Raw genomic sequence first — 18678 nt, forward strand, 5'->3', positions numbered from 1 at the left:
GGCTGCCTCTGCGCCTGCGCAAGACTCCCTCCTTATAAGGCCGGAGGCCCGCCCCTACCGCCCAGCCGAAGGGTTCGCATTCTCCCGCCTTCCCTCCGCCACCCGGGCGATTGGTCTGTCAACTCTTGGCCCGCGGGGAGGGTGCGGAGGGCGGCCAAACGGTAGGTTGCGCCCCGCCCCCCCTTAAAGGGGAAGCACTGTCGGGTCCGCCTCTTCGCTCAACGTCTGAATGGGACTTGAGAGGGCAGGCGGCTGACCCCTTCCTTCCGTCCTTCCCACAGGGAGGGGGAAGCTTGGCCCAGCTCCCTCGGCCCGGTGTTACCGACTTTTTCCCCATCAGATGGATGTAGCGCGGCCCCTCGCGAGCCTTAAAAGGAGCAGCAGGCGGCCACCTTACGCAGCGACCCGGAGGGAGTCCTGCGGGGACTACGCGGCGGGCGTGAGGCGAGCGTGGCTCCGGGCATGCGCGGCGGCTATGTGCCCGCCGGGCCGGCACCGCCCTCTGGCTGTGTCTTCCTCCCGCCGCGGCCTTCGGGCTCCCGGAGCACCGGGGCTGATCGCCGAGGTAGGCGGTGCCCTCGCGGCCCCCTGCGTTTCTTTCTCCCTTAGTCCGTCCGCTTTTTGAATCTCCCTTCTGGTTTCTGCGAGCTCCCGCCCTTCCGCAGACGCGGGGGTCTCCCGCCGCACCAGGACGTGCAGGTTTTGTCCACCCTAGGGCTCCTGAGGAATCGCGTTTAGTTTAGGCTCACTCAGCCCCATACCTGTTTGTCCGACAGACAACCTTTAAAAAAAAAAAAAAGTTTTTCCCCCCCGGGAATCAGAACGTTTAAACATTAAACGTAGGCAAGGGCTTCCTGGCGGCGTGAGGGGCATCACCACCTTAACATCTACGTAAGACTGAAAACCACTGGGGGCCGGGGTCCAGGGGTGATGGAGACGCCAGGACAGACCGAATCAGGAATCAGGCCCACGTCCTCATCTACGTGACCGGCCGACAGGGTTTAATTCCTATCTGGGGTTAAATGAAATGCCAAGCAGAGGAGTTGATTTTAATTCCAGATGGACTCAGTGTATATAACAGCGTGTATTTTTCAAAGAAATGGGTGTAAAGAGAACGAATACGCGGAGAATTTTAACGGAATGCCTATGTAAACAAGCACTATTGTGAGTAGTACATTTGAGTTAAAAAGAAAACGTGAGGGGGCGATAAATTGGGATTTCTCCTTATATCCAGTTGGTTTGCAGCGGTGGGGCACCTGTATGGTGACCTATTTAGGGCACTTTTGAAACAGCTGTTAATAGTACGTAACCACTGACAGGGAAAGAGAAATCTAGACCTTGATCTAGAGGATATTTTAAATTTCAAACCGAAACAAACCACTCTTGGAAATTTGAGTCTTGGGAACAAGATAATATTGCTCAGGACTCAGAGATTGACTCTTGTATTATTATCCTGTGACACTTGGAGGTTTTGACCACTTGAATATTAAGTCAACCCAGGCAGTCCAGTGTCTTGTATTTCTGAGAACCGTCTAGGGATTTTCTTGTTGTCATTCTTTAAATCAGATGAAGCAGCCAGGTCTTGTCAAAAAAGTCACTGTTAAGAATTGAATTTTAATCACCTTTTACTTAAACCCTACTATTTTTGTTTAGTCATAGATTTAAATCAGCTAGTTTTTATTGAAGGCCCAAAATAATGCAAGATGCCTTATTATTTACTGATTCATATTAGACACAGGACGCACATATGGACTTTATTCAGCCTGAGAAGTGGTCTGCAGGCAGATATAACACATGGTTAGAAACTAGAAGTGAGAAAACGCAATGATTCATAATACCTCGAGCACTCCTTCCAGGAACCATGAGCAGGATGAGGAAGGAAGGATGAGTATGGAAATGAAGACCTTTTAGAGCATTATTTTGACCTTTCATAATTCTGTTGAACCGGCTGAAAGGAAGCAAAAAGTCTAAATAATGATTTTGCAACTTGTGTTGATCTAAACCTATAAAGAACACTCTCATATGGTAATCTATGTGTGTATGTGAATTGTCAGACATGTGCTTTTTTTGCTATGTTAATTTATAAAAGTTAATCAAAGACTTACTCCTGCGGTACTTGTGAAAGCAGATTGTGTGAGGAGAGTAAAAAAAACCAATCACTGTACTCCCCAGACTCAGCCCTTTGACTTTGGTTATTTATCATGTCCTTTTCTTTTTAGTAATCACTTAACTGAAAATTTGGGACCTTTTGAAATTGGGTTCCTGTACCCTGCTAAATGCAATATTTAAAAGTCCCCAATTCTCCACAATATAGAAGTTAATTGGTGATATTTAATTATGAATAAAGCAAAAGGTCATCTTATTTGCTCTTAAGTATATTTTCTGAAGTAACCTTAAAAAAGATAAGTAACTGACACCCCCAAATTAGTAGAACTATCTGAGATTAACTTTAATTTCTAAATCAGTTACTGTGACACATCCCTGGTAGAAATGTTTAAGAGATCTCTGGTAGGCCCTTATTTATACTGTAAGGGGAGAGGGGACCACTTCAAACTCTGATGGAAAACCAACTAGCAAGTAGTTCTGAAGGTTTCCTAAAGATACCTCCTGAGAAGATTCAGCTACTGCTTGAGTCAGGACAATTAAATTTGAAGTCCTTTTTTTCTTTTTAATATTTTTTAAAACTTTATTATGGAAAATTTCAAGCACACACAAAAGTAGAGGTAATAGTGCAATAAATCCTAATATACCATTCACCCAGCTTGAACATTTATCAATATATGGCCCTTAATATTTCACTCCCTTATCCTTGCTGGATTATTATCATTTTCTCTGTACTTTAAATATGAACGGATGAGAGAGAACTTTTTAAAAACATCCACAATACCATTATCCCATCCAAAAATTATCTTACTGTCATTTAATATCCAGACAATTGAAATTTCCCTATTGTCTCATTAATATTATTTTACACTTGGTTTGTTCAACAGGATCTAAACAAATTCCACACTGCATTTGGTTAGTGAGGTCTTTTCTAAACTAGTAAAAGGCAGTTAATTCCCTATTTAATTCAGGGAAGCAGATAGCAATGTTTTTTCTAAGGAAGATATTTGGATTGTTAAAAAGCACTGTTCAAAATGTAGGGAAATTCAAGAAAATCACTTTAAACAAAATCCTCATATTGAAAGGTCACCAATTGATAGTCCACTGTAGAAATGTAATTATACCTAATGCAAATAAATAAATCCTTTAAAAATCTAGGCATTTGCTTTAGAGTGTAATTTGTTCTAGAGAGTCCAAGTGAAGCATTTTAAATTGTACTGAAAAAACCTGAAACTTTAAATCAATTCATTAGTACAATAGGCGACAACAGTAACCACAAATACGAACAGTCTACAGCTCCACTGAGGTCAGTTTTAAAGCATTTTTGATTGCTTTATTGCATAAGTAGTACACCTTAATTGTAGAAAAAATAAAGCAAAAAAGAAGACATATAAAATCACTAAAAACTGGAACTAAGTCTTCTTGGTATGTAAGTATACTCCCAAGATGATTCCATTTTAGTTTTTTGTTTTAAGGAAACACTTTGTCTAGGACTAAAGGACAAAGTTAAGAAAATACCAGATTCTCGAGATGGATTATTGCTAATATGAGTACTGTTAGCCTGTACATTTAGTTTATGAGGTAGGCAGCGCAGATGGGTGTATACAGTCAATCATCCTATGGGTTATAGTACTGTGCAGCAATTAGAATGACCACTAACAGCAAAAGAGGATCCTAAACCTTTTAATGAAGGTACTGTGAATGACTGGGTCTATAGTCATAGAATTTTCAGTATGATAAAATGTCATTCCCATAACCAAGAAGAAGAGCAAACACGTATTATCCACTTTGGTTATCCCAGAGAGAAAAATAACACGTATGGTATACTTTGCATACTGCTGACCAGAAAAACATTCAATTTTCCCTGGATGGTTACCATAGTTACATGAGCTGTTTATAACATCAAGAGGAGGAAGTAGGTCACAGTATTAAAGGAGTTTGAATTCTGCAATTATGTTTCCTAAAAGCAGGGGAAAGGGTTTAAAATTTAGGGAAGAGAGATTTATACTAATGTTCAAAATTGAAATTCTAGTGTAATTTTGCTGGTGAAACAATAAATCTGTCTAAAATTAAATGGTTGATATTGTAGGTGTAAATAGTTTAACCTGTACAAATAATGTAATAGCTTGATCCATAAGTGTGATAGAAAAGATGCCAGCACATTCTGTCCTTGTGGATACCCCTTTATCTTAGTGAGCTACCTTACCTTAAAATGTTTTTGTAGATAATCAATAAACCCAACAATAGCCTAGAATCTTGGAGTAGCCAAAACATGTAAACTGAAGCTTTGACCTCTTACCTTTGCAGGTTTGAGATTAAAGCTTGGTACAAGGCCTGTCATATGCTACTCTTAATTTGTGGTAGAGATTTTCCTATTAATTTCATCAAAGGGACAGAGAAGGGTGGTAAAGAGGGAAGGTGTTGAAAGCCATGTTAGCATAGACTTCATCCTCTTTAAATTATGTGTGGTTTTGTTTTTTTTACTAAGAGCCTCAAAAAGATAATTTTATTCAAGAACTGTGTCTGTTGTATCAGAGCCCTGCACAGTGCTGAATAAAGAGAGGTTGAATGAAGGAAAAGCAAAGAAGGGGCTTCCCTGATGGCGCGGTGGTTAAGAATCCGCCTGCCAATGCAGGGGACACGGGTTCAAGCCCTGGTCTGGGAAGATCCCACATGCCGTGGAGCAACTAAGCCCGTGCGCCACAACTACTGAGCCTGCGCTCTAGTGCCCATGAGCCACAGCTACTGAGCCTGCACACCACAACTACTGAAGCCCGCGCACCTAGAGCGCGTGCTCCACAACAAGAGAAGCCACCGCAATGAGAAGCCCGCGCAGCACAACGAAGAGTAGCCCCCACTGACTGCAACTAGAGAAAGCCCGTGCACAGCAACGAAGACCCACCGCAGCCTAAATAAATAAATAAATAAATAAATTCATTTAAAAAAAAGAAAAGCAAAGAAAAAGCTTCATCTCAAGGTTGCACAATTTCAGATGGTCATTTTTAATCTTCTGATCACTATAGACTCATAGACTTTGTATAGCTAAAACGAATCTTAGTTCAGTGATTTCCCTCAAAGGAAGAGAGAGCAGGCAACAGGCAGCCTCACTGAGTAGCTGGATGAGCCACTGCTGCTGATGTTAATTCATCATAACCATCATGTCTGTAGGGAAGGATGGGGAAGAGGTTGAGAATCCCTATTATAACTCACCTCTAGACCAATTTTTTCTTTTACAGGTGATAAATTGGGGACCCAGAGAAGTTAAATAACTTGCCCAGGGTCACACAGCAATTCAGGAAGTAAGTGTACACTTAAAATTTTTAAAGTAAAACAAATATTAGTTCATCTTAGCTGATAATCATTGGAAAGGAGAAAAGTACCCATAGAAAAAACAATTAAAAACTTGGGATATTATAAAATTACTTTTTCTGAGAAGTCTTGCAGCAAATTTGACAAAATTACCTCAAAGGAAAATTAGAATTTTCTGAACAATAATTTCCAAAATAATCATAAAATCAAAAGTACTAGAAATCATGTATCCTTTAGACATTTATTTTCAAGGGCAAATGCCTTATGCCTTCAGCTCTAGTTAAAATAAGAATGGCCTTTTAAAAATAAAACTCAAGCTACTGTTGAGGAGCTTTTTGCTGAATCTTTTGTTCCTTGTAATGATTCTAATTGATTACTTAATGAGGCTTTATTGGAGCTATTGTTACATTAATTGCTCTTGGCAAGGTTAATTTAATCCAGCACTTTGGTGAATATTGATTTAGCTTCTGAGGGTAAATTTTAAAAAATTATTTATCTAATTTATTTCCGTATATTGGAGTTCTCTGACTCTTTTATCTATGGAAACCAGTATATCTTGCTTTATTCAATATATCTTTCTGGGAAATTGTGTTAAAACCTTATTTTGCTACAAGTAATTTTATAAATTTATTTATTTTATTTATTTATTTTGGGCTGCATTGGGTCTTCGTTGCTGCGCGCAGGCTTTCTCTAGTTGCGGCGAGCGGGGGCTACTCTTCGTTGCGGTGTGCGGGCTTCTCGTTGCGGTGGCTTCTCTTGTTGCGGAGCTTGGGCTCTAGGCGCGCGGGCTTCAGTAGCTGTGGCTCGTGGACTTCAGAGCGCAGGCTCAGTAGTTGTGGTGCACGGGCTTAGTTGCTCCGCAGCATGTGGGATCTTCCCAGACCGGGCCTCAAACCCGTGACCCCTGCATTGGGAGGCGGATTCTTGACCACTGTGCCACCAGCGAAGCCCCTACAAGTAATTTGAAATGTGCTGGTTCTATAAAATAAAAGACCCACATTTTAGAAATATTTAACAAATAATTTATCTCATTTTCTTTTGTTTTCTAGACTGCCCTCAATTCTTTTCTGCTTGAGAAAACATAGGTTGTGTTCTTCATTATCTATCTGCAGCCACGGTGTGGCATCTTTTGCTTGTTCTAACTGTGGTATACATTCCAGATCCTTTAGCGTAATATCCTTTGGTCACAGAAATGACATCTTCGGGGAGACGACTTTGAAGAAATGCCTGAAAGTGACGGTAGAAATATTTTCTTCTGTTACCTGCTGAAAGTAAGTACTAGAATTAGAGAGATTAAAAAAAACAAAGATATAAAAGATATGGGGAACAATTTCTATGGAAAGTATTAGAGGCTAAAAAGCTTACTGTTATGGGAAAATAGAAGAAACAGAGAAAGGAATGATTACTTCAGCCATTAATGGTGGTGGTACAACAGGAGAATTAAAGTTTAGGGACCATGATATTTAAATTATATCTACAGAAACTATGTTACTCCTTTATGCATAACAAAAAATACAGTTCTAATACAGGGTTGGACTAATAGCCTATCTAACGTAATCTTTGAAAAGTGGCATGTTGATTCAAAAATAACTGCAAAAGAGCCTGGTGACTTCCTTACATGATGTTATTTTTATTTTTTTAAATTTATTTTATTGACATATAGTTCATTTACAATGTTGTGTTGATTTCTGCTGTACAACACAGGGACTCAGCTATACATATATATACATTCTTTTTCATATTCTTTTCCATTATGGTTTATAACAGGATATTGAATATAGTTCCTTGATGTTAGCTTCAGAATATGCCTAACTTTTACTCTTCAGGTAAAATATCTCTGGAAGAATAGTCCAGTGTTATCTATGGTAGTAGTTGCCTCTGATTTAGCGCCTGGGGATCTGGAGTTGGAGGGAGACATAGTTTTCCCAAATATCATTTTGCACATTTGATTTTTTGATACACGTATTGCTTTAACAAAATTTAAACTTTGTTTATCTTTAATATAAAAGCAAGAAGCTTTCCGTACATTCTGCAATAACAAAATGCATATGAATACTACCCACTGGGAAAGGAGCACATGAGTAAATACGCTCAGTATTTAGATTTAGTTCACTTTTTTGAGAATTTTTCTGCTACTACTGCTAGTAATGTCTAGACTTTACATACTAGCATTCTAATTGCAAATATATTGTTACACAAAAATAAAATTAATAAATACCATATTGTTAAGCTTGAAGCTTTTGAAGACGTCACACTTTAGAAACTGATCTAGGCAGTTTTGGCTCAGAAATACATTTTTTTGTGAAGTTTTGTAGCAGTTTAGGAGAAGTTATGTGTAGCTTTTTTCTCATTCAGTATAGCCCTCAACTTGTTAAGAGCTTTCTAAATTTTTGTGTGATCTTACTTGAATACATTAGGTTAAGATGGAATACCTCTTATCATTTTTATGAGTTAAATGTTTTAAAAATTCACATTCAGGCTAATGTTCTGTGTTCATGCCATCTATAACTTGTACCTACAACCTCAGAAGGGAACTGTGAACTGTGTCTACCCCAGAAGGAGTCCTTCCCTGATGTCTCTTACTGAGCTGTGGTCTTCTCTATAGGATTGAAATTTAGCAGAAGTATCTAATGAAGAGGAATCTGAACACAGCAGTTGAGAAAGGAAAAAGATTGGGAGAAGAGCCCAGATGTCATAAGGCAAAGGGAGGATGAGGTACAGGAAGCAGCTATTATTATTTCTGTTGCGTGGCTCAAAGAACTCCAAGAAATTGATTCCATTCCACTGGGCATAGTTTTCAATTTGGGATAGGAATTTATTTTTTAATAAAATTGATATTAGTGGAAACACACGGGAAACAGACAGGAAAACAATTGAACATAGTGACCTGAGTGGTTGCAATACCTCATGTAAGGCATCTTTTTCAGAAATTATTCTTCGGTGTGTGGTGGGTTGCTTTCTAGGTAAGAATGGGAGTGACAGCTCTGCTGTAATGAATAATGGCCTGGGTGGGGAGAGGGAAGGAGAAGCCAGGAGGGGGTAACAGGGAAATGAGGTTATGTGGAAGGAAGGAGATAGATTCCGGAAATTTCCAGGAGGCAATATCGGCTGGGTTTTGTGACTGTTTTTAGGGGACGGGGCCATAAGGAGGTGGTGGCAATGTTGTGCAGAATGGAAGATCCAGGAAGCAGAGCTGGTGTGTTGGGAAAGATCCAGATTTAAAGCATACACGGTTTATAACCCTGTAGGTTTTTTTTTTTAGGCCTCCTCTTCCAAACAGCATAAACTATTGCTTCCTAGATGTATATAGCCAGCTTGTCTGTAAAGAGCAGCCAGCCATAGAAACTGGAGGCTGGGAATGTGTTGGGAAGGGTAGAGAGACTAGAGGAAATGATTTAGATGTGCAGTGGTCTTAAAAATATTTTCCCGCAAGCCAGGACTTAGCTAGCTTTGTATCACTTCTATTAGTAAGACGGGATTCGGTAATAGGGGATAGCAAGGATGAACAGACCCTTGGGAGGAAGAGTTAATGCAGCAGGTCTGGTTGCTTATTCCTTGCATGTCTCCAAGGAAATCATGACTGACCCAGCCAACCCTGGGAATTTGGCCTGTGAAATGTTCTTTATGTTAGTGATGATTTTGTTGTGTACACCTGGAGAAATGGAACACGCCATACTGGCTTGTCAGGTTGCTTTGCACAACACGTACACCTGGTTTCATTGTTGGAGTCCTGAGTCTCAGTTGCCATAGCTGATTGTATAGCAGAATGTGTGGACGTTAATAGCTCCCCATAAAAGCCTTGGGCCCTGAGACTCAAATGGGCTTCCTCAGGTAGAGCTATTCCATGCATGCCTGTAGTTTTGCTGCTAGACAGAGAGAGAGAATTCCTTGCAGCTTCAGGCCAAGAACATTGGAAGCCTGTGCTGACCTCTCTGGACGTCCCCAATGCATCTTTTTCCCGTTGCTTTTGCTCTCGCTCCTTTGCTGTAATAAGTCCTAGCCATGTTTGTAACCTGCTATTGAGGCTTGTGAGTGATTCTGGGATCACCAAAGGAAACGACCATATATAAAGTTCTGAAGAAATTTAAAACCCAATTTGTCTATTCAAGACTTGATAGGATTCACTGAAAAAAAGAATAATCAACATATGCAAGTATGTGCTATGTATGGATTTAAACCGAATCAAATCTTTGGTCCATGTCCAGGAGACATTTATAGTCTCTGTAGGGATATAGAACACATATATAGAGTGTTAGGAAAATGCCTACAGGCATAAGTATAAACAAAATCAAATTAGCAATAAATGTAGAAGCAAGGCAGAAAAAGAGAGTAAAATTTGTAGGAGTCAATCATGGTTTATGGAAGATGGTGCATATTTAAGAGGAAATATGGGACCATGTTGTCAAATAATAGCTTTTGCTTTTTTCCTTCATATGTACTTTCACAGTATGTAAAAAAAAAAAGAAATGAAAAACATTTTTTTCTGGATTTTATCTGATGAGTGCTGAGTCCAACAGAACTTTGACTGAATTATTTGTGTGGAATCAAAATTTGCACTAAATCAAAATGTAAGTATTCTATGTAACCATATTTTTTGAGCCCTACAGTTATTAATTATGGCTATGAGTTAACATTCTCTTATATTATCATTCCAAAGACTCCACCCAACTCCTGTTATAATAATAAATCATATCTGGTATTTCTTCAGCTATTTAGTTAAACTGCTTACAGCCAAAGATTAAGAATGAACTTTGAAAGTTCTGCTTCTGGTACTAGCCAGTTAGGTCCTATCAAATCACCCTCCCACAAATAACACCTATAAATTCTGGAAAATTTTTTAAAAATACCAAAAGGCACTGGAAAACAAGCAAAAGAAGGCAAATTCTGGAGGGAAGTCAATACTTGGAAGAACGAAATGGCACTTCAGGCGTTTCCTATTTTTATGTCTTTAGCCTGCAGTGCCCAGTTTTGTAGGATGACTTAAACTTAGAAACTTGCAGATGTACTGGCTCGAAGAGCCAGAGGTTGGAGACCAGGGCAACCACAGTGTGGTACAGGGCCTAGAATTAATATCATGTACTGCCTTGACATCTGGTAGAATCAGGACTGTTATGAACAGCCTAACACCAAGTTCCCTTCCCCATCTGCTCCCATGGTCCTAAGATCCCCTAGCCAAACAACCCTTCTTGTCTCGGGGACCAGGTACATTTCCTGCTTGTACCTGAGTGGCAGGTTTCATTTCCCCCGCAAGCCTGTGGAATTATTCAAAGAAACCAATCCCATCCCCCCACAGGAACCAGGGACTACCTTGATACTACAAAATCTGCCTCCCTCAGTACCTGGTTGTTTACTGTGTTCTCTGGTGTAACCCTCATGTGTCCCTGAATGGTGTCTGGTGTCCTCCCCCAGGCTATGAGTATGCGTGACTAGTAAACTGCTATCAGTCTCACCTGACAAGTGCTGGGTGTCATGTATTAGGCCATTCCCATAACCCTAGGGTGGGAATCCTTGCCTCACCAGAGAGATGAAGAAGAGGCAATTAAAAGAACAAAAATGGAAAGTGGAGGAGAAATCCCAGAAAGAAGAGAGTCACAGAGAGGGACCCTTAAAGTCTGGGTGGAAACTGCCCAAATCTCAAGCTAATTCCTAAACCACACATGTGCAAGGTGGACTCCAGGCAGCCCAGATAAGGCCAAGAGCACTGCACTGAGTTAGAGTTTGAGTTCAGCCAAGTGAACAGAATGCCAAAACAAAAACATTGCTGCTCTTTAGAGAAACATAACAGAACTGAGCATCTAGAGATACTCAGTACATCATTCACTATGTCCAGGATGATATCTAAAACTACTAGACATATGGAGAAGTAGGAAGATGTAACCCCCAAACCAATCAATGGTGACTAGCCCAGGATGAATCAGTTGTAATTCGAGACAAGGATTTATTTATTTATTTATTTATTTTGTGCGGTACGCGGGCCTCTCACTGTTGTGGCCTCTCCCGCTGCGGAGCACAGGCTCCGGACGCGCAGGCTCAGCGGCCATGGCTCACAGGCCCAGCCGCTCCGCGGCACGTGGGATCTTCCCGGACCGGGGCACGAACCCGTGTCCCCTGCATTGGCAGGCGGACTCCCAACCACAGCACCACCAGGGAAGCCTGGCAGTTTTGCTTTTGATACCTGTTAGCACCATTCCATTTTTTAGTAAATGTAAACTCCTTGGGTGTTTGGCACATAAAAGGACCAATACATGTTTGTTGAATAAGATGTTTATCTGCGTTTCCTGTGTTTTTGTTTATTCCCTGAAAAATCAATGCCCTAATGCTGCCTCCTGGTGGCAGAGTGTTGTGTGCAATACAGAGACTTTCTCAAGGAAGGTGGGAAAAGACTAGAGAGGTAGGCTGCTGTCAGACTCTCCTGAGATGGACTTTGCCGGAAAAAGCATAATCTTATGAGGCTGGCTCTCTCCTCTCCTGAGGAAGCAGCCCTTTTCATGAGTGTGACATCCACTGGTTTTGAGTTATATCACAAGTCATGTTTTTGGCTGATATTTCACCAAGTTTACTGACTGAATGATTTATTCTTTTTACAGGTTACATCAGATTTTAGAGCATGTACTGTGTTTGTGATTGCCATCTCTTAACTGTTGGAATGGAACAAAACACTGGATATTATTTTAATGAGAAAAGCTTCTCCAGGAAGTCAGTGATGACCAAAAAATTAGGGGCATAATTTTTCTTTCTGGGGCAAAATTGTTTGGGGTCTTGTTGGAAAAAAAGACTTTGAGAACGGGGAGAGGCTGTGTCCAGGACCTGGGTAACTGGGTGGCTTTAATGACCATCGTCTTACAGTGTGGGCCCTGGGAAGAACTTACTGGGGAGTCCCAGTAGCTAATTTTTCACATTGTCACTTTACAGGACGTCTGTACCAGCACATCTTCCCCATTTTGTGGTTAAACATCCCTCTGGAGAATTATCCCTGAGGCACTAAGAACTTTACTGTACTTTCCCCCCCACCCCCCCCCACCCCAGCCTCTTGGTCTCAATTCCGATGTCAGTCAAGGTGCCCAGCACAGGACAACCTCTTTAGCTGGTTGGAGAGCTGTTGCCCACTCCTGGAAACACAAGTAACTCACCTTTGTTCTGGTCCTACAGTTTTAAACCCTTAAGTGAGGGCTTGTGAATCATCTAACCTGATGAGGATATTTGAGGCCCCATCTGATAAGTGCACTTTGTACCATAAACTCAAGTAAAAGTAAAAATCAAATCAATCGACAAAATACAAAGATTTTCTACCACTAAATCGCTAAGGCAATTCCAAAGAATATGTTTCTGGAACAAAAGGCAATTCCAAAAGAGGTGCCCTAAAAATATTTTAAAAGTGGTAGAATAATGGAATAAAGATACTCTTTCCAAATAAAGATATTTTTCTTTGAAGTACACAAAATTGGGATTTGTAACTTTGGTTTTTTTTCTTTAAACATAACTCTGATTTTAGAAGTATGCGTATTATCTGGAGCAGAACATCTGTCAGGTTCCTCATGAACACTTCCCTTTTACCCCTTTAGATACTTGCAGTGACATTTTAGATGTTTAAAGTCAATCAGTGTGATTTTTCAAATGCCTAGGATTATTTATTATATACTTATATGACTATGAAGAATGTAGAATTGAGTGCTTTAATAGTTATACATGCCTTTTGACTATTTGTCCAGCTATACTTGAGAGCTATAAATTTAAGATGTATTTTGCTCAGCAGTGAGAAGCTGACATTTAACATTTGCGAGGTCAGTCAGGCAGTAAGTAAGTGAAGTCAGCCACAGAGCACTTACTTTCCATCTATTTCCACACCCTCCAGCCTCTTTAGGGCAAAGTTGTATTCGTTCTGTCTACCATGATCCAAATGAAGCCTTGAAAAACTGTCAGCTTGTTGGCCGTCTCAGCTTCTATGTTACTTCTGTTTTTTGACCCTTAAGAGAAAGTCTCTTACTGAAGGATCCGTGGAGTAAAAAGAGGTTCCCTTATTAGACTTTAGGGATTAAATGGTTGAGGAAGTACTTGTGATCAGCCATCATTTAAAATCAGTAAGTCATCTTATAGCAATGTATCACGCTGCTCGGCAGAACTCATTTTTAAGCTGTAACACCTTCCACACACCGTCTTTCTCAGCAGTAAGGCAGTTAACACTTTGTGGTTTACGAAGTTAGAAAGCCAACATTCTTAAGATAAATGTGGGTGGTGAATTCACACCTCTCTGTGGACTCCCGAAGGTATCTGTGTCCTGATCCCTAGAACCTGTGAATTCATTACGTTACATAGCAAGGGAGAATTAACGTTGCAGACGGTGTTTAAAACGTTGGTCACATGACCATCTAACCAGATGATCTTAAAAACAGGGAGGCTATCTGTGTGAACCCTGTATAATCGCGAGGGTCCCTGTAAGCGGGAAAGGGAGGCAGAGAAGTCGGGGTCAGAAAAAGATACGACAACAGAAGCAGGGTCGGTGCAATGCGGCTTGAGGACTCAACGCACCCTCGCCGGCTTTGCAGATGGAGGAAGAGGATCTGAGCCAAGGAATGCAAGCGCTTCGAGAAGCTGGAAAAGACACGGGAAGCAGGCTCTCCTTCAGAGCCTCCGGAGGGAAAGCAGAGCAGCCAACACCTTGATGTGAGCCCGGGGGACCTCACTGGACTTCTAACTTACAGATTTGTATTGTGTAAGCCACCAGATCTGTGGTAATTTGTTACAGTGGCAACAGAAAATCAGTATGTTGTTATTGTCATTTTAGTTTGTCTGCTCTAGGCCAAGACTCAGTAGGGAAGCTTTGCTTTGATATAGGGCAGCATAAATTCCCTTACAATAAGGAAGGATAGAATTTTGAATTCTAAAAAGCCACCAAAGGGCTTCCCTGGTGGCGCAGTGGTTGAGAATCTGCCTGCCAACGCAGGGGACACGGGTTCGAGCCCTGGTCTGGGAAGATCCCACGTGCCGCGGAGCAACTAGGCCCGTGAGCCACAACTACTGAGCCTGCGCGTCTGGAGCTTGTGCTCTGCAACAAGAGAGGCCGCGATAGTGAGAGGCCCATGCGCCACGATGAAGAGTGGACCCCGCTCGCCGCAACTAGAGAAAGCCCACGCACAGGAACGAAGACCCAACACAGGCAAAAAATAAATAAATTTAAAAGAAAAGACACCTGACGTTAAAAAATATATAATAAGAATAAAAATAAAAAGCCACCAAAGTCTACAAAAAATTCTTGAGCTGACCTTATATTATTTCTATCTTCCAATCCTTTCCCCTCTTGCTTTATATTGACAAAGATCAAAAAGGGGTCAGCAACTGTCTTTCACGATTCTCCCAGAACCATTATTACACTGAAATTTACAGGATGTCTGACGTATGAAGTACTATCGTCCATGGTTTCAGAAAGTAAGAAGCTTAAATCTTTACTCATTTGTTAGCTCACGACAGCAAAAGGTAACAACTGAGAAAAAAAAATAAATGAAGCAAAGAAAGAAATATCAAAGGGAAACTGAGCAAGAGCCATTGGGTTTACACAGAATGTTCAGAAGAAAACTTGGGGTAATTAAGGAAAGAACGCAAAGACGACCCTGTTTTATTCCATACTTGAGCCGACGTTTAGTCTTCATCTGCTTAGTTCCTGAATTTCTCCCACGGTTGTGAACAGAGAAAAAGAAATCTTTACCAGAACCCCAGCAGCCGTGCTTCACCTGGTATGATTTGATTTTAGGCTACTGTCTCGAAATAATTCCTCCCCTAGAAGAATGTGTCGGGCAGAGTAATGCCTGACCAAGTATAAATAGTGCCCCGAGCTTTATCAAGTACCTTTAGCATAGGTACCACCAATTAACAGTTTGTTAGAACTTTTATGCTATCCATGCTTCATAAAAACCACCAGTATTTAATTCAAGTTACTTTTTTAAAGTAAGATTTTTCGAAGTTTACTCGTACAGCAATCTCAGGGATCCCCAAAAGGGCCACCTTGTTCCGCAACCCCAAGGACATCAGTGCACTGAATGACATCCACAGTATCCCATGTGAGTGCTGCCCCGTGCTGTGCAGCTCAGCAGCTTTGGATTCAAGGTCTCGATGCCTTCAGGATTTCTTGCTCAAGCCCTCTTTGTTTCAATCTCTCGGACCCTCCTAAGGAAGGATGCCTTCTTTGATTACAGTCAGGGGATAGATGAGGAGGCTCATTACACGGGAACTGTCATTACTCCCACCGCTGCAATACGGACACATGCCAAGTTCATGCTGTCGAGGTCAGGACCCACTTGCCTGGAATGCCCACTTCCCTGCTTTACCCTCTGCAGAATCTGCTAGGGCTGGAATGGTGCATTTTTCTTTCCTTGCTATCCCTGCGTGGACTTCCCTAAAGTCACATTATCCTTCTCTCCTTCCCTATATGAGCCATAACGGCAGAATGACTGCCAGAGAATGTGAATTTCAAGGTAAAGGAATGAGTATTTTCAGAATAGTATTCTTATTTACCTTTATCATATTTCTCTTGTTAATCGCATTCAATATTTTGAAATGAAAAACGAGGACAGAGGTGCACATACCTTATCCCATATTGGTTTCCAAATTGCAGGTTATTGGGCATGTGTGTAACTCCCTCGTTAAGTAATCCATGACAGTCCACACAGGTATGACAAACTAGAGATGCCTCTGTGGACCTCTATGAGTTTTTATTTCATGAGAACCGTTTTTTTTTCCTCAGCTAGTGTAGAAAAGTATTTAATAATATACAAATGGTGAAGAGTAATGAGACAGGATTCATTAGGTTTATAATTTGTTTCAACCATTGGTTACATCACTGATTATACCACTGCCTCTGCATATTGTCCCTTTAAAATTCTACAAGTAATGTCTAGAAAATATTTTCCAACGATTTTTTCAGATACATATTTGAGCAACTTCCCTTAAAGTTTACTTCTTTACAAACTTCCTGATTTAAATTGTTAAATAAAATTTCTCAAATTTTCTTCCAAGTGTGATTACACTATTTTCTAGTACATAAACAAATACCATGAGCCAGCATGTCTCATTGGCATCCACATTCAGTGCCCTAACTTAGAACCAAGTCATTGTTTAGTCTTCTAGAATGCTGGATTTGAGTCCCTACGTCAACATTTACTTGTTCTGTGATTTGAGGGAAACAAGTCAAAATGGTCATGTTTTCTCATCTGTGAAATAGGATCAACAATACCAACCCACCTAAGGGTAAGGAGGCTTAAGTAAGACGTACATAAAGCATCAGTATATTGTAGGCACCCAATAAATGACAGCTACCCACGTGGTGAGTTCTTGTACTGCTGCTATTTTGTTTTTTGACCTAGGTAATCATTATGTGGGCATTTAATAATTACCGGACTTTATATATGGACTTCTGCAATGACCGTTCACAAAAAGTAAGAAATGGTAGCTATTTTTGGTGTTATCTAAATGTTAATTTGCGTGATGGTCCCTTAAGCCCGACCTGAGTCCCTACTAATTGCAAATTCTAATATGGCATATTACTTTAAAACAGATGAATTCCATTTAGTAAATTGGTAACTTTCTGCCTTACATCACTCTAATACCAGTTGCAGAAGGAAGCTGGCATCTACACCAGGCCTCACAGTTGCTAAACCCCCTTCTGTCCAGTCCAAGGAGGTGCCAAGGAATTGAGAAGGGAAGGTAGAGGAATCCATCGATGTGGTGTGGCTGCCCTTTTTTCTTTGGGCTCCATTTTTCTTTGAAGAAACATGACTAAAAGAAAGTTTGAAAACCACTGATCACAGACTCAGAGTTCAGGTTTTATCATTTCCATGTCTGGTCAGTTGATAAACTGACCAACATGAAAACAATCATAAGGAAAACACTAGGTGATGATCCTTTGGTGCCTTTGTCTTTACACTCCTTTTCAAGTTTTATGTACATTATGTTCCACTTCCTATCATGGTACAGTTTTAGAACTCCATATACTTACTGTTTATGCTGTTAGTTTGGTTGTTCCTAATGACTTCCAAGGAGGATTCTGATTCTACTCATGAGAGTTTCAAGATCACAAAACGTATTTGCTTGCTTTGTGTTAAGGACTGGCACATGAAAATCTCTAGCTTTTATTAAAAAGAATATCCTGTATCTACCCTTCCTGTTTAGTATTACCTTCCCCCCCCCCTTCCAAGTTAGTCAATTTTGTTTGGGTCCTTGTCCACTAACTACACTACTTTCCTTGCTGTATAAACCACAAAGGAACAGATAAAGAGAACTTTAAAAATTAGGATTTTTAGATAATGATCTTCCTGCAGTAGTCTTTCTAAAGAACAGAATAGAAAAGTGGATAAAGCTGGTAATAGGGAAGAAAAGGAAAAAGGAATGTTCTAGCTGGATAGCAACTAAGCTACATTCACTGAAATTTCTATTAATTTTTTTTTTTTGCAGAGAGGGAGTAGGAACATTAATGGCTTGACAACCCTCAATTTATGTTTTTGTTTAAACGGTAGAAAGCTACAAAGAATTTCTTTAATCATCAACCACACAAGTTATTTTTTTTAAAGTCGTGCTTAAACAGATACCCATAGATTTGCCAGTGTCTAGGCAGTGAGTCGATATAGGGCTTCAGCACCATTTTTTAAGACAAAGCCTACAAATTCCCCTTCAACTAGTAAATTTAAGACTGACCTGGTTCCCAGTTGCTGCTTGCCTTGGTTACCTCCTCACTGACATCGCTCAGGAATCCAAAGAGGAAGGAGAAATCCGTACCAAGAAAAGCTGTCCTTGGCAGGGAAAACGACGGCCCCTTTTTACCTGATTTAAAATGGATCATGCTTTTGATAACACATACCAAAAGCCTTGGAATTACACAGATCCTCATGACAATTATCCCAGCCAATGGCAGCAGTGGCAGGCCCCAAAAATTCGGGTTGAAAACTCATAACAATACCATTCTTTAAGGTCAACTCTCTAACTTTATACCGTTAAAAAAAAACCATTCTGGATTTTAGCACCATCAAGAAAAATTAGTTTCACGTCATCATCTCACCTCATTGATTTAGAAGAAAAATCAGTATTTCCTCTCTCAATATCCTATTCAGTAAACTTGATTTCAAATCATTTTAACAAACTTCAACTGCACCCATATGGGATAATTCCCTAGACAAGAATATTCGAGACGTGCAAATACTAAGGAGAAGCAGTACAAACATTAGATCTCCTTATGTGACTCAGTTCAAGGAAAGGAGCCTTTGGAATGATGTGGTCACTTAA

General features: G+C 40.5%; 1 long non-coding RNA gene across 3 annotated transcripts; it reads left to right on the forward strand.

The window, feature by feature from the left end:
• The first annotated feature begins 89 nt into the window (after positions 1-89).
• Positions 90-12847, forward strand: LOC308608129. 3 transcript variants are annotated; one of them, XR_014014092.1, is made up of 5 exons: positions 90-565; positions 6573-6683; positions 8018-8127; positions 9860-9980; positions 12000-12847. It is a non-coding gene; the product is annotated as an uncharacterized lncRNA (long non-coding RNA). The 3 variants fall into 3 exon arrangements; XR_014014093.1 differs by having other exon boundaries at positions 6603-6683; XR_014014094.1 differs by lacking the exon at positions 90-565 and adding an exon at positions 583-1164.
• The last annotated feature ends 5831 nt before the right edge of the window (positions 12848-18678 follow it).

The sequence above is a fragment of the Mesoplodon bidens genome, assembly GCF_964165515.1.
Source record: "Mesoplodon bidens genome assembly, chromosome: 20".
NCBI classification, from domain to species: domain Eukaryota; kingdom Metazoa; phylum Chordata; class Mammalia; order Artiodactyla; family Ziphiidae; genus Mesoplodon; species Mesoplodon bidens.